Here is a 14,617-nt window from a genome sequence, read left to right as displayed (position 1 = left end):
GAATCGAGAGAATTCATCACAATCATGAGCTCCTGTGGAATTGGGACATGTTCATCATTCTCTTGCAAAGGAAGGCGGCTTATGGCATTGGCATTAGCTATATGAATCCCTGATCTATGCGTAAAGGTGTATTCATATGCTGCCAAAATTAGGGCCCATCTTTGAATTTGTGCAGAAGCTATGGGAGAGATAGCCTTTTCCTCACTAAACAGACCCAAAATTGGTTTGTGGTGTGAAACTATCGTGAAATATCACCCATGCACATCTTGGTGGAATATTTTTACACCAAAAATAATTGACAGACCTTCCTTTTCGATCTGAGAATAACCTTTTCCAGCTGTGGTAAGTGTCCTGGACACATAGCCTATTGGCCTCTCTGTGTCATTGTCCATCTTGTGAGCTGGTATCACTCCCAGTCCATAGGGGGACACATCGTAGGTTAGCACCAATCCCTTTGTCGGGTCATAGTGCACTAACAGATATGAAGAGTATAAGAGCTGTTTTACTTTCACGAAGGCTTCTTCCTGGGGTAACTTCCAAACCCAACGCTGGTTTTTCTTGAGTAGTGAATGTAGAGGGGCCAGAACTGTTGGTAAATTGGGTAGAAACCAGCCATAATAATTTACCATCCCTAAAAACGGTTTAAGTTCAGAGACGTTAGGTGCCTCTCAGATTACTTTAACCTTCTACTCAACAGGCTGTAACCCTTGGGCATCTACCCAGTGGCCCAAATAAATGACTTCATTTGCCTGAAAAGTGCATTTTTCCTTCTTCAGGTGCACTTTTTCTTCTAAAATCATTTCAGGACTTCCTCTAGATTAGCCAAGTGATCCTTTTCTGTGAATCCAGTTATTAGTACATCGTCCAGGTAGAACACAGCTTGAGGTAGCCCTTGTAACTGTCCCTCCATCATCCTCTGACAAATGGCACAGGTTGAAGAAACACCAAAGTGTTTGATATAACACTTCGTGGGTGTTTATGATCACAAGTTCTCGGGAGGCATCATCCAGCTCCAGTTGCTGATGTACTTGTCTCATGTCAAGCTTTGTATATACTTATCCCTCCTGCTAGTTTACCATATAGGTCTTCGATCTTGGGAATAGGGTATCTGTCCAGTTGACGTTAGTTTTTAGTCCCCACAGATCCGGACAGTCTGGTCTGGTTTAAGGACAGGGACTATGGGTGTTGCCCACTCTGAGAACTGAACTGCTTTTATGACACCCAGCCTCTCTAGCCAGTTCAGCTCAATGTCAACCTTCTTTCTCAGGGTGTATGACACCGGTCTTGCTTTCATGAAGCGAGGGGTTGTTTCTGGGTCCAAGTAAATTTTGGCCCGATTCATCCTTGAAGATGGTGTCATTTTTTTAGTAGCTCTGGAAGTCCCCCTGCTCACAACTGAAAGATTTCAGACCAGTTTAATTTAATCTCCTTCAACCAATTTCAACCTAGAAGGTTTGGCCCTTCACCATCTACCACCATCACTGGTAGCTGTGCCCATTGGTGTCTATACTGAACAGTCACTCTGGCGATACCTTTCACCTGGATTTCTTCGTCTGTGTATGTTTTCAACTTGGCAGATGTTTCTTCCAAATTTAATTGTTGATCCCCTTTATTTAAATATCTAGAAGTGTTTTCTCTTATTACAGTGGTAGAAGCACCAGTGTTTACTTCCATTTTCAATGATTTACCATTCACTCGCACTGTGACAGTAATTGTCTCTGTCTTCCCAAGTTTCATGTTGAATAATGAATAAATGCCAGATTTGGTTGTTTCTGACTCTTCCACACTATAGACTTCATTAGACTTTGATGTTTGGAGGCCTGTTTAAATCTCGTTTTGCAATGTTTCAACATGTGTCCATTTCTGTAACAAAAATAACGTTCTACCTTTTTAAATCGTTAAGAGAATGATTGTTTCCATGTTGATAAAAATTAATTTTTGACTTTGCTGCTAAGCTGCTTCTTCTAAATTTTCAGTTAGCTGGAGCTGTTTCCTGCTTTGCAGTGGAGTCCCGGCTTTTTGCGCCACCTCTGGCTGACCGTTCCTGTCCAAATAGGAGAACAGTGCTATTGTTCACTCCTTGAATTGCTTGTGAACCCTTTACACCACTTTCCATCACTAGCACTATTTCTAATGCTTTCTTAAAATCAAGATTCACTTCAGCCAGCAATCTTCACTGAATAATGTCTTCTTACAACCCAAATTTTTTTAAAATGATCTCTGAGCATGTTTCACTGAAATCACAATATTCCATTAGTTGTTTTAATTTTGTCAACAGCAATTGTCCCTCCCCCCGAGGCTCTATTCCGTGAATTGAACCTGAAACTCTGCATTATGACTGAGGGCTTGAGTTGAAAATGTTCCTTAATGAGGTCTACTAAGTCACTGAAAGTCTTTGAATCTGGGGCACTGTGGGCTGTCAATCTTCAAATTAAATTATAGGTTTTGCTCCCAGAAATACTCAGGAGAATTGCTCTCCTCTTTTCCTCCCCCTTGATTTTGTTGGCTTGAAAGAAGAACGCAAGACATTCTATATATTGAGACCAGTTGTCTGAGGTTGGTTCAAAGGGGTCAATTCTGCCAAACTGTGGCATTTTGGATGAGTATATCTTTCTTTCATTTTAATTATCTTAGATACGCACAATCACTGGCGAGATACAGCACTGGATCTGATTTAGCCTCATCACCAGTTTTTTAAAGACAACTTTTCTTGGTGGAAACATTTAACTTTATTTACAAGACAGCTGCAGCAACTGCCCATGTCCATCGAACTCTAAAACTATAGAAGATCTCTTTCTTAGAGGTTCCCCACACTGTTAACTCATTGGTTTACACACATCATATGATCTTACAACACAGGATTTTTCCTATGATTATGAGAACTATAATTACTACAATTTCTTAAAATACATTTAGACAACATCCACCATACTCTCTTCATCAACCTTAGCTGTTCCTTCAACAAAAGAATCCAATAGATTAGTCAAACACAATCTGCCTTTTACAAATCTCTGCTGGCTTCCCTGAATTAACTCAAACCTCTCCAGGTGCCTCTTAATTCTATTCTTGAGTATTGTTTCTAAAACTTTATGTTGCATTGACGTCAAACTGTCAACCTTGCAGTTACAAGGAATGGCCTTACACCCTTTCTTGAATAGCTGTATCACATTTGACACTCTCCAATCCTCTGATACCACCACCATACCTGAGGAAAATTTGAAGATTAGGGAAAGTATTTACAGTATCTACCCAATGCCAGGGCTTGGGGCATCGGCTCAGGGTTGGAGAGGAACTCGCAGTGGGAGGGGGAGTATCCAGTTGTCATGGTTTATGTGGGTACCAACAACATAGGTAGAACTAGGAGGGAGGTTTTACCAAGGGGTATGAGCAGCTAGGGGCTAAATTAAAAAAAAACCAGAACATCAAAGGTAATAATCTCTGGGTTTCGATTTGTAGAGCACTGGTGCCAGTACTGGGGAAAGTGGGGACTGTACCTTTGGGATGGCCTGCACCTGAACCATGCTTGGGGCCAGTGCCCTGGTGAGTCATGCAACGAGAGCAGGTAAAGGGGTATTTAAACTAAATAGTGGAGGGAAGGGATCTTGCGAGAGGAGATGAAGTAAACCAAAGGGAAGCAACAAGGTAATAGAGCAGAATAGTGATTTAGGTAATGAACACCAGAGTGTGGCAGGAAGGGACAGAAAGTATAAACTTACGGCCACAGGTTGCAAAAATGTTAAAAGACAGAGTTAAAGGCTCTGTATCTGATTGCATGCAGCATTCTAAACAAAATGGATTAGTTGTTAGCAATAGAAATACATATGTATGGCCTGACAACCATCACAGAGACATGGGCTGGGATTTTTAGTCTTGCCAGCTATGGGCATTGTCATGGGTGGGCTAGGAAAATTTGGAGAGCAATCAAAAATCAATTGGTTTTTGGCCATTCTCCAAATTTCCCTGTCCTGCCCATGATGATGACTGTTGGCGGGACTGGAAAATCTTACCCATGATTGCAGGATGACCAAGGCTGGGACCTGAATATTGAATAATATTTAACATTTCAAAAAGATAGGAAATTAGGAAAAGATGGCGGGGTAGCTCTGTGAATTGAAGATGTCATGAGTACAGAGGCGAAAGATGACCTTAGCTTGAAAGAGCAAGGCATAGAATCATTTTGGGTAGAGATAAGAAATAAAAGGTAAGAGGCTACTTGTACGAGTAGTTTATAGGCTCCCCTAAAAGTAGTTATGCTATAGGACAAAGCATACAAGAACTAACAAATGCAGTATGTAAGAAAAGTATCACAATAATCATGGATTACTTTAATCTACATGTAGATTAGGAGAATCAGATTGGCAAAGATAGCTTGGAAACTAAGTTCATAGAATGCTTTTGGGAGAGTTTCTTAGAACAGTGCACCCTGAGGCAACCAGGGAACAGACTATTCTAGACCTAGTAACGAGCAGTGAGACGGGATTAATCAATAACCTCTTGGTAAAGGAGCCTCTAGGTTACAGCGATCATAACATGGTAGAATTTCATGTTCAGTTTGAAGGGGAAAAGTATGAATCTAAGACTAGTGTTTTAAACCTTAATTAAGTGTATGAAAGGCAGAGAAAGACAGATTTTGATAGACAAAGGAGTCGAGGTTTATGGGGCGTGTAGGGGGAGACAGGAAAATGGAGTTGATACCACAATTGGATTAGCCATGATCTTATTGAATGGTGAAGCAGGCTCAAAGGGCTGAATGGCCTAGTCCTGTTCCTAAGTCTTATGTTCCTACTATCTTCAATTGCAAACTTCCCTTAGCAACTGGGATGCAAGCCATCCGGACCAGATGACTTACCCATTCTAAGTATAGCCAGTACATCCTACCTCTCAATTTTCATCCCATCCATTACCTCTGCCATCTTGGCATAGACTGGTACTTTGCTTGCATCCTCTAGCTCAGTAAACACCAATATTCAGTATTCTAGCCTTGCCCTGCATCTCTAAGCATATATTACCACATTGTCCCTAATAGGACCCACTTCACCTCTTAGTACTCATTTACTATTGTCGGAGATTAATCACACCAAGGCATCACTTAATACATAGAAACCCCATTTATTACTTGTGCACAAGGGAGAACAAAACAGCAAGAACTATTGTACTGTCTCAAAGCAGAATACCCAAACACTTGCTTAAAAGCATTTTAAACCAATCAGTAAATTTTACACATCTCAATCTGCTTATTTGCATACGTTAACTGACAAATCCATGTTTTAGTTCATTTTCATTCCCACCACAACAGATGTGGTGCCTACGCACTTGATTAACACAACTTTGATTACATTTGGCCTGAGAAAGAACAACATGGAATGTTCAGGGCTCATCTTACAACAGTGGTCAGACAAAATAGTATTGTTCTTCAAGGTTGCAGTATTTTTCTCTTAGGCCTAGGCATTTAATTCAATTTCTCCATTAACCCTTTTAGTACTAAGTGGGTTCCCTATTTGTCTAGGCCACCACACTTCCCCCCCACTTTTGTCCTACAAGGACAATCCACCACCCTTAGCCAAGTTCTATGTATCCTAGCCACCGGGCTTCATCCTCAGTGGAATGCTGATTCCTGAGGAGAGGGAGGGAATAGATAACTAGCTTGCCACCAGCAAGGTAGGCACAGGAACCCAATGATAACTCACTCACCTGAGTATTGCCCTTGGTATAATTTCTCCTGACCCATAGCCAGGCCTCCCCCTTAACAACCACAAAAGTGGGCTCCCGCCTCCAAATGGGTGTTTGTTGAACGAGGGCCCCTGTATTGCCCAGGGACCATGCGGACTCTGAGGGGAAAGCCAGAAAATGCATCTCAGAGGAGGAGGCGTTAACAGGAAAATGAGTACAAATCCAACATTTAGTCCGATTAACTTGCGAGGCTAGGCTTGCATTCGTTGAACCACAGAATTGGTAGTCCATGACAAGGACCACGCAGGACAGGATCCAAATCAGAGTCAGCATTCTGATGGCTCAGTTAAAGTTCTTGCACAAGCACTTCCATCAGAGGTCAGCGTCTGTTTGACGTGTGATGCATGGTTCCACAAGGGACGTCCTTCAACCTCCATGGCCATATGGGTGGTGAACAGGACTTGGAAAGGCCCTTCCCATCGAGGTTCCAAACAGTTCTTTCTTCTGAAGGTCTTTACCAGGACTAGGTCCTTGGGCTGGTATTGATGGCAATCTTCAACGGTGGGCTTTTTCTGAGCTTCTACTACCTGTATATGCAAGCTCTTGAGAGAATTAGTGAGCATTATACAGTATGTAATCATTCCTTCATCCATAGCGTGGATATCCATTTCCCTAGCAGACAAAGGTGGGGCCACTGGGAGATGCATAGGACATCCCATTACAACTTCATTAGGAGAGAGGGGGCTGGTACGGTTAGGGTGAAAGCGCATAGCCATGAGCACCAAGGGTAGAGCTTCAGGTCATTTCAAACTGGTTTCTTCATATAATTTAGCTAGTTTGTTTTTCAGAATACCATTTTGTCTTTCCACCGCCCCAGTAGACTGGGGGTGGTATGAGCAGGAAAGGTGATGGTTGCATTGTAAGGCCCTCAACATTTCCTTTATCACTTTAGCGGTAAAATGAGGTCCATTATCACTCGATAAAATCTCTGGTATCCCAAACCTGGGTATGTATTCACATAACAACAATTTTGCAACAATAACAGCATCATTTCGTCGGGTGGGATACGCCTCCACCCATCGCGAGAACAAACATATCAGAACTAAAACATAATTATATCCCATACATTTAGGCATTTGTATAAAGTCCATTTGTAGGTGTACAAAAGGTGTACATGGCTGGGGTGCTGTACCAGCAGTCACTGTGGGCATCTTGCCTGGGTTATGTCATTGACATAGGTATGACACAGGTATTACTTATACAATGCCTATTAGCATATTACTATTACTATTCACTATACATTCAACATTCATTCTATATACATGTGTTAAACCTCTGAGCTGGCAACTGGTCAAGTCATGATTCTTGTGCCGTGAGAGATTCAAAAAATGCTCATTAGTTACCCATAAAGGGACTACCCCTTCTTTAATCTGTCTTAAATTTTCTCGGGCTTGTTCCAGTGCCCAAGATCTATAGGTGTTGTATATATCGTTTCTGCTCGCTTTGTTTGAAATATCTTTCCCTATTTCAATTAATTTATTGATAGTCCCCGCATGACTTTCGAGCAAGGTAGCCAGGCTTTGGATTAACCAATGATGTCCCTATATTGAATATTGTAGCAGCATCATTTATCAGGTTGCGCAACGCGGTTCCCTCCCAAGCCTGATTGCATCTCGCCATTGAACTGAACAGCTTCAGTCATCAATTGGCACGTCAGAGCCGTATAGAGTGTTTGGGTATGGATTGAGCACCATTGGGACAGGACAACACCGGATACATTCAAGACTATGGGTACCAGCTCATGGTGTACATTATCATACAAAACTTCTGATTAACCAGTACCAAAGCATTCGCCGGTCCTGGATGCTTAGTCGGACAAGATGGATCAGTCGCTGTGGTTTGAGGGGCTTCAATTATCTCTACTCAGACTGAGAAAGTAGAGGTGGGAGGTGGCTGGGTAGTGGCGGACCTCCCCTGCTCAATCTGAAGCAAACCCTTACTACAATTTGAAAGCACTTGTTCTCCTACTGTTACATTTATCATTCCCTGTTGCGTGTCACATTCGGCACTGTCCATGCCGTACCAAAGTTCCTCCTGTGGTGCGGGATGAGTAGTGATGATCCCCGACCTTGTTGCCAGTACTGATACGCCCACGACCAGGATCGTAGATCTGTGGAGACATTAACATCGGCTCTTGTTCTCATATCTACAAGTGCGCATGTATCACCTGTCATAATTACCTCATATGGTCCATGCCTGTTCGCTCCGAGCTCACCCTGACCATCACCTTATTCCATAATTGGTGGGGGGGTCCGTTGTTGCTTTTTGGATTTGCCTGTTTCCATATCCTTAATCATCTGTTAGTCTCTAACTTCCTCTCTCAACTCATGTAATTGCCTGCTTAATTCTCTTAAATTGTCCTGTATTTTTCCTTTCAGTGGCCCTACACCTCCTTCTATAATGCCTTCACTATAGGCCCTTCCTATTATCAATTCAGTGCGGTGAACCTGGTAGCCCTGCATGGGGTAGCCCACGATGCATTAGGATGTTGAGCTGTTCCCTGTCTCTTGATTGATTTTTTTTTAAAGTTCAGTTCATCCTTTCCACCATTCCTGGACTCTGGGGGTGGTAAGGAGTATGGAATTTCGGTTTAATCTCCATAAGATTACACTTCTTTAATGACTCTCCTCATAAAATGAGTTCCCTGTTCTGAATCCATCTGGGTAGGCACCCTCACTCTATCCAGTTTACTCTCTCTTGCTGCTGTCTCATACCATTTTACACATGCAAAAGCTACCATCTTAATACAAAAACCAGAATTACCTGGAAAAACTCAGCAGGTCTGGCAGCATCAGCGGAGAAGAAAAAAGTTGATGTTTCGAGTCCTCATGCCACATCAACAGAACTGAGTGAATATTAGGAGAGGGGTGAAAAAAATCTGGTTTAAGGTGGGGGGGTTGGGGGGAGAGAAGTGAGGGGGGGTGGTGTGGTTGTAGGGACAAGCAAGCAGTGATAGGAGCAGATAATCAAAAGATGTCACAGACGAAAGAACAAAGAGGTGTTGAAGGTGGTGATATTATCTAACTGAATGTGCTAATTAAGAATGGATGGCAAGACACACAAGGTACAGCTCTAGTGGGGGTGGGGTGGAATAAGACTAACCAGGCATAAAAGGTATAGATTTAAAAATAATGGAAATAGGTCGGAAAAGAAAAATCTATATAAATTATTGGAAAAAAACAAAGCTACCATCTTATTCAGGTTGCCTGGAGAGACTTTAAAATGAATAAAATATTCTCATAACAGTTTTAAAAAACAGAAATCAGATATTGACATGTTTTGCTTCCTTAGCTTCTTCTCAAACATTTTATTGCCTCAAAAGTAACCCACTAAATTGTGCCTGAACCATTTCTTTTAGAATTATCCCAGATTCATTAACTCGGCTAAAAATTGGATTTCTGCCAAACTTTGTCAAGGTCTTGAGCTTAGCTTCATATTTTAGGAACAGACTTTACAAATAAAAAGCTTGCAGCATTTGAATTAGTGCCAATTGTTGTCAGACCTTTTAAGATGAAAATTCCCTTTTGAGAACTTTATCAAGAACCAAATTTTTAAACTTTGTAAGAACTGTAATTTACACTATCAAAATTAAAACAACCTCTTTTTCATGTATAATGATTTGTACTCTCTCTTCCCCCCACTCTCTCTCCCCCTCTCTCTCTCTTTCTCCCCCCACCCCCCTCTCTCTCTCTCCACCTCTCTCTCTCTCTCCCAGGCCACACTTTCTCTCTCACTCCCACCCCCACTCTCTCTCTCTCTTCCCCCCATTCTCTCTCTCGTCCTCTCTCTCTTTCTTTCTCTCTCTCCCCACACACACTCTCCCTCCCCACCCCCTCTCTCTCCACCCACCTCTATCTCACCCCTTTTCTCTCTCTGCCCCTTCTCTCTCCCTTCTCCCTCCCCTTCACCCCCCCACCTCTCTCTCCAAGCCTCCTCTCTCTCCCCACCACTCTCTCTCCCTCCCTTCTCCCTCTCTCTCCCCCTCTCTCTCCCCCCCTCCCTGAATTTCTCCCCCCATCTCTGTCTCCCTCCACCCCCTCTCTCCCCCATCTCTCTCTTCCGCCCCTCTCTCTCTCCCCCTCTCTCCCCACTCTCTCACTTCCCCCCTCTCTCTCTCCCTCCCACCCTCTCTCCCACCCCCTCTCTCTCTCCCACCCCTCTCTCTCCCTCCCTCCCCCTCTCTCTCCCATGCCCCATCTCTCTCTCCCTCCCCCCTCTATCTCTCCCATCACCCCTCTCTCTCTCCCATCCCCCCTCTCTCCCTTCCCCTCTCTCTCTCTCCCTTCCCCTCTCTTTCTCTCCCTTCCCCTCTCTCTCCCTTCCTCTCTCTCCCACCCCTTTCTCTCTCCCACCCCTCTCTCTCCCTTCCCCCATCTCTCTCCCTTCCCCTCTCTCTCTCCCACCTCTCTCTCTCTCCCTTCCCCTCTCTTCCTCCCACCCCTCTCTCTCTCCCTCCCCCTCTCTCTCTCCCTCCCTTCTCTCTCTCTCCCACCTCTCTCTCTACCCCCACTCTCTCTTTCTCTCCCACCCCACTCTCTCTTTCTCTCTCCCCACTCTCTCTTTCTCTCTCCCCACTCTCTCTCTTTCTCCCCCATTCTCTCTCGCTCTCTCCCCCTCCACACTCTCTTTCTCTCCCCCTCTCTCTCTCTCCCCACTCCCTCTGTCTCTCTCTTCCCCTTCTCTATCTACCCACCTCTCTCTCTCTCTATCTCCTTCCCCCCCTCTATCTCCCCCTCTCTCCCTCACGCCCTCCTCTCTCTCTACCTGCCCTCTCTCTCTCTCTCTTCCCCCGTCTCACACTTTCTTTCCCCACCTCTCTATATATCTCTCTCTCTCTCCCCCCCTTCTCTCTCTATCTTTCCCCGCCTCTCTCTCTTTCTCTCTCGGCCCCTCTCTTTCGCTCTCTCACACACCCCCCTCCCCTCTCTCCTTTCTCTCTCTCTCTCTCTCCCACCCCTCTCTCTCACTCTCCGCCCCCCTCTTTCCCTCCCCACCCTCTCTTTCTCTACCCACCTCTATCTCACCCCCTCTCTCTCTCTGCACACCCCCCTCCCCTCTCTCTCTCCCCCTCTCTCTCTCTGCCCCCTCTCTCTCTGCCCCTCTCTCTCTGCCCCCTCTCTCTCTCTGCCCCCCTCTCTCTCTCTGCCCCCCTCTCTCTCTCTCTGCCCCCCTCTCTCTCTCTCTCTGCCCCCTCTCTCTCCGCCCCCCTCTCTCTCTCACCCCACTCTCTATCTCTCCCCCCACTCTCTCTCTCCCCCATGTCCCTCTCCCCCACATCTCACCATGCCCTCTCTCTCCCCCCTTCTCTCTCCCCACCTCTCTCTCCCACCCCTCTCTCCCCACGCCTCTCTCCCCACCCCCCTCTCCCCACCCCTCTCTCTCTCTCCACCCTCCCTCTCTCTCTCCCCGCTCCCTCTCCCCCCACTCTCTCTGTCCCCCCACTATCTCTCTCCCCCCACTCTCTCTCTCCCCCCACTCTCTCTCCCCCACCACCCACCTCTCTCTCTCCCCCTCTCGCTCTGACCCCCCTCTCTCTGTCCCCCTCTCTCTCAACCCCCTCTCTCTCTTTCCCCCTTCCTCCCTCCCCCACCTCTCTTTCTTTCTCTTCCCCTCTTTCTCTTCCTCCCCCACCTCGCTCTCTTTCTCTTCCGCTCTTTCTCTCCCTCCCCACCACCTCCCTCTCTTTCCCCGCATCTCTCTCCCCCCTCTCTCTCTTCCCCCCATCTGTCTCTTCCCCCCATCTCTCTCTTCCCCTCATCTCTCTCTTCCCCTCTACCCATCTCTCTCTCTCTCCCCCCATCTCTCTCTCTCCCCCCCATCTCTCTCTCTCCCCACCATCTCTCTCTCTCCCCACTCTCTCTCTCGCCCTCCCTCTCTCTCCCACTCTCTCTCTTTCTACCCCCTCTCTATCTCTCCCCCCCTTTCTATTTCTTCCCCTCTCCCTCTCTCTCTTTTCCCCCACTCTCTCTTTCACCCCCCCTCTGTCTCTTTGTCCCCATTCTCCCCCTCCCCCCCACTCTCTCCGCATCCCCTCTCTCTCTCCCCTCACTCTCCGCATCCCCGCTCTCTCCCACCTCGCTCTCTCTCCCGCCTCTCTCTCGCTCCCGTCTTGCTCTCCCTCCCGCCTCTCTATCCCTCCCGCCTCTCTCTCCATCCCGCCTCTCTCCCCACACTCTCTCTCTCCCCACTCTCTCTCTCCCTCCACACGCTCTCTCTCCTTCCACACTCTCCCCCTCTCTCTCTACACGACCTTTCTCCCTCCTCTCTCTCTCCCCCTTGCTCTCTCACCCCCCTTCTCTCTCCCCCTCTCTCTCCCCCACTCTCTCTCCCCCTCTCTCTCCACCCTCTCTCTCCCCCCTCACTCTACCACCTCCCTTGCCCCCTCGCTCTCTCTACCTCTCTCTCTCTCCCTGCTCTCTCTCTCCCCGCTCTCTCTCCCCCTCTCTCTCCCCCTCTCTCTACCCCCTCTCTCTACCCCCTCTCTCTCTCTCTCCTCCTCTCTCTCATTCTCTCTCTCTCCCTCCCTCCCCCTCTCTCTCCCTCCGCCTCTCTCTCACCACCTTTCTATTTCCCCCCCTCTCTCTTTCTCCCTCCCCCCCTCTCTCTCCCTCCCCCTCTCTCTCTCCCTCCCCCCACTCTCTCTCCCTCCCCCCTCTCTCTCTCCCTCCCCCTCTCTCTCTCCCTCCCCCCTCTCTTTCACTCCATCTCCCCTCTCTCTCACTCCCGCCACTCTCTCTCTCCCCCACACTCTCTCCCTCTCCCCCACACTCTCTCCTTCTCCCCCATACACTCTTCCTCTCCCCCCTCTCTCTCTCCCTCCCCCCTCTCTCTCTCCCTCTCCCCCTCTCTCTCTCACCATCTCTCCCCTCTCCCTCTCTCACCATCTCCCCTCTCTCTCTCTCCCTCGCCCATCTCTCTCTCCCTCGCCCATCTCTCTCTCCCTCGCCCATCTCTCTCTCTCTCCCTCCCTCCTCTCTTTCTCTCCCTCTCTCCCACCCCGCATTCTCTCTCTCTCCCTCCCCCCTCTCTCTCTTTCTCCCTCTCCCCCTCTCTCTCTCTCGCCCCGCCCCCTCTCCCTCCCCCTCCCACTCCCCTCACCCCCTCACCCCTCCCTCTCCCTGTCCACCCTCCTTCTCTCTCCTCCGCCCTCCCCCCACCCCCTCACTCTCCCTTTCCCCCTACCCCTCTCAGCCCCCTCCCCCTCCCCCTCTTAATCCCCCTCCCCCTCACCCTCACCCTCACTCACCCTCCCCCACTCTCTACACCCCGACCACTCCCTCTCCCCCTCCCCCACCCTCTCCAACCCTTTCCCTCTTTCTCGCCCTCTCTCTCCCCCACCACCCCAATCTCCCTCTCCCTCTCTCTCCACCCCTCCCCCTCTCTCTCCCCCCTCCCCTCCTCTCCCTCCTCCCCTCTCTCTATCCTCCTCCCCTCTCTCCCGTCCCCTCTCCCCCTCCCCCTCTCCCCCCCACTCTCTCTCCCCCTCCACCCTCTCTCGCACCCTCCCTCTCCCGCACTCCCTCCTTCCCCCTCCCTCCCTCTCCACCCTCCCCCTCTCCCCTCCCCATCCCACTCCCTTCCCTCCTCCCTCCCTCACTCCCCACTCTCCCCCTCCCTCCTCCCTCCCCTCTCCCCTCCTCCCTCCCCTCTCCCCTCCCCCCTCTCTAACCCCTCCCTTCCCCTTCCCCCTACCCCTCTCGCCCAGCCTCTCCCCCTCGCCCTCCTCCACCTCCCCCCCTCCCCCCTCGCTCCCTCCCCCTCCCTCTCCCCTCCCCCAACCCCCTCCCCCTCCCGCTCCCTCTCCCTGCCCCCGTCCTCCTCCTCTACCCTCCACTCTCCCACCCCCTCCCCATCCCTCCCCCTCCCTCTCCCCCTCCCCCTCTCTCTCAACACCTGCCCCTCACACTCCCACCCTCTCCCTCTCTCTCCAACCCTTCCCCCTCCCCCCACCTCTCACCCCCACTCTATCTCCCCCCACCTTCCCTTCCCCTCTCTCTACCCCCTCCCCCTCTCTCTACCCCTCTCTCTCACCCACCCTCTCCCCCTCCCCCTCTCACCCCACTCCCCCTCTCTCTCCCCCTCCCCCTCTCTCTCCCCCCTCGCCCTCTCTCTCACACCCCTCCCTCCCTCCCTCTCTCTCCCCACCCTCCCTCTCCCCCTCCCCTCTCTCCCTCCCTCCCTGTCTCCTCCATCTCCCTCCTCTCTCCCTCCTCTCTCTCTCCCCTCCCCCTCTCTCTCCCCCTCCACCCTCTCTCGCACCCTCCTTCTCCCGCACTCCCTCCTTCCCCCTCCCTCTCCACCCTCCCCCTCTCCCCTCCCCGTCCCCCTCCCTTCCCTCCTCCCTCCCTCACTCCCCACTCTCCCCACTCTCCCCACTCTCCCCCTCCCTCCTCCCTCCCCTCTCCCCTCCCCCTCCTCCCTCCCCTCTCCCCTCCCCCCTCTCTAACCCCTCCCTTCCCCTCTCTCTCCCCCTTCCCTTCCCCTTCCCCCTACCCCTCTCCCCCAGCCTCTCCCCCTCCCCCTCCTCCACCTCCCGCCCTCTCCCCCCTCACTCCTTCCCCCTCCCTCTCCCCTCCCCCATCACCCCTCCCCCTCCCGCTCCCTCTCCCTGCCCCCCTCCTCCCCCTCTACCTCCCACTCTCCCACCCCTTCCCCATCCCTCCCCCCTCCCCCCTCCCCCTCTCTCCACCCCCCTCTCTACCCATCTCTTCCCCCCACCCCTCCCCTCCCCCTCTCCACCCCTCTCTCCCCCCTCCCCCGCTCCCGCCCTCTCTCTCCCCCCTCCCCCGCTCCTGCCCCCTCTCTCCGCCCCCTCTCCCTCTCTCCCTCCCATCTCCCACCCGCTCTCCCTCCCCCCTTCCTCCCCTCTCTCCCCCATCTCCCTCCC

This window comes from Carcharodon carcharias, chromosome 9 (genome assembly GCF_017639515.1).
Source record: "Carcharodon carcharias isolate sCarCar2 chromosome 9, sCarCar2.pri, whole genome shotgun sequence".
Taxonomy (NCBI): Eukaryota; Metazoa; Chordata; class Chondrichthyes; order Lamniformes; family Lamnidae; genus Carcharodon; species Carcharodon carcharias.
The sequence above is the reverse complement of the archived record's forward strand: the minus strand, read 5'-3'. Positions refer to the sequence as shown.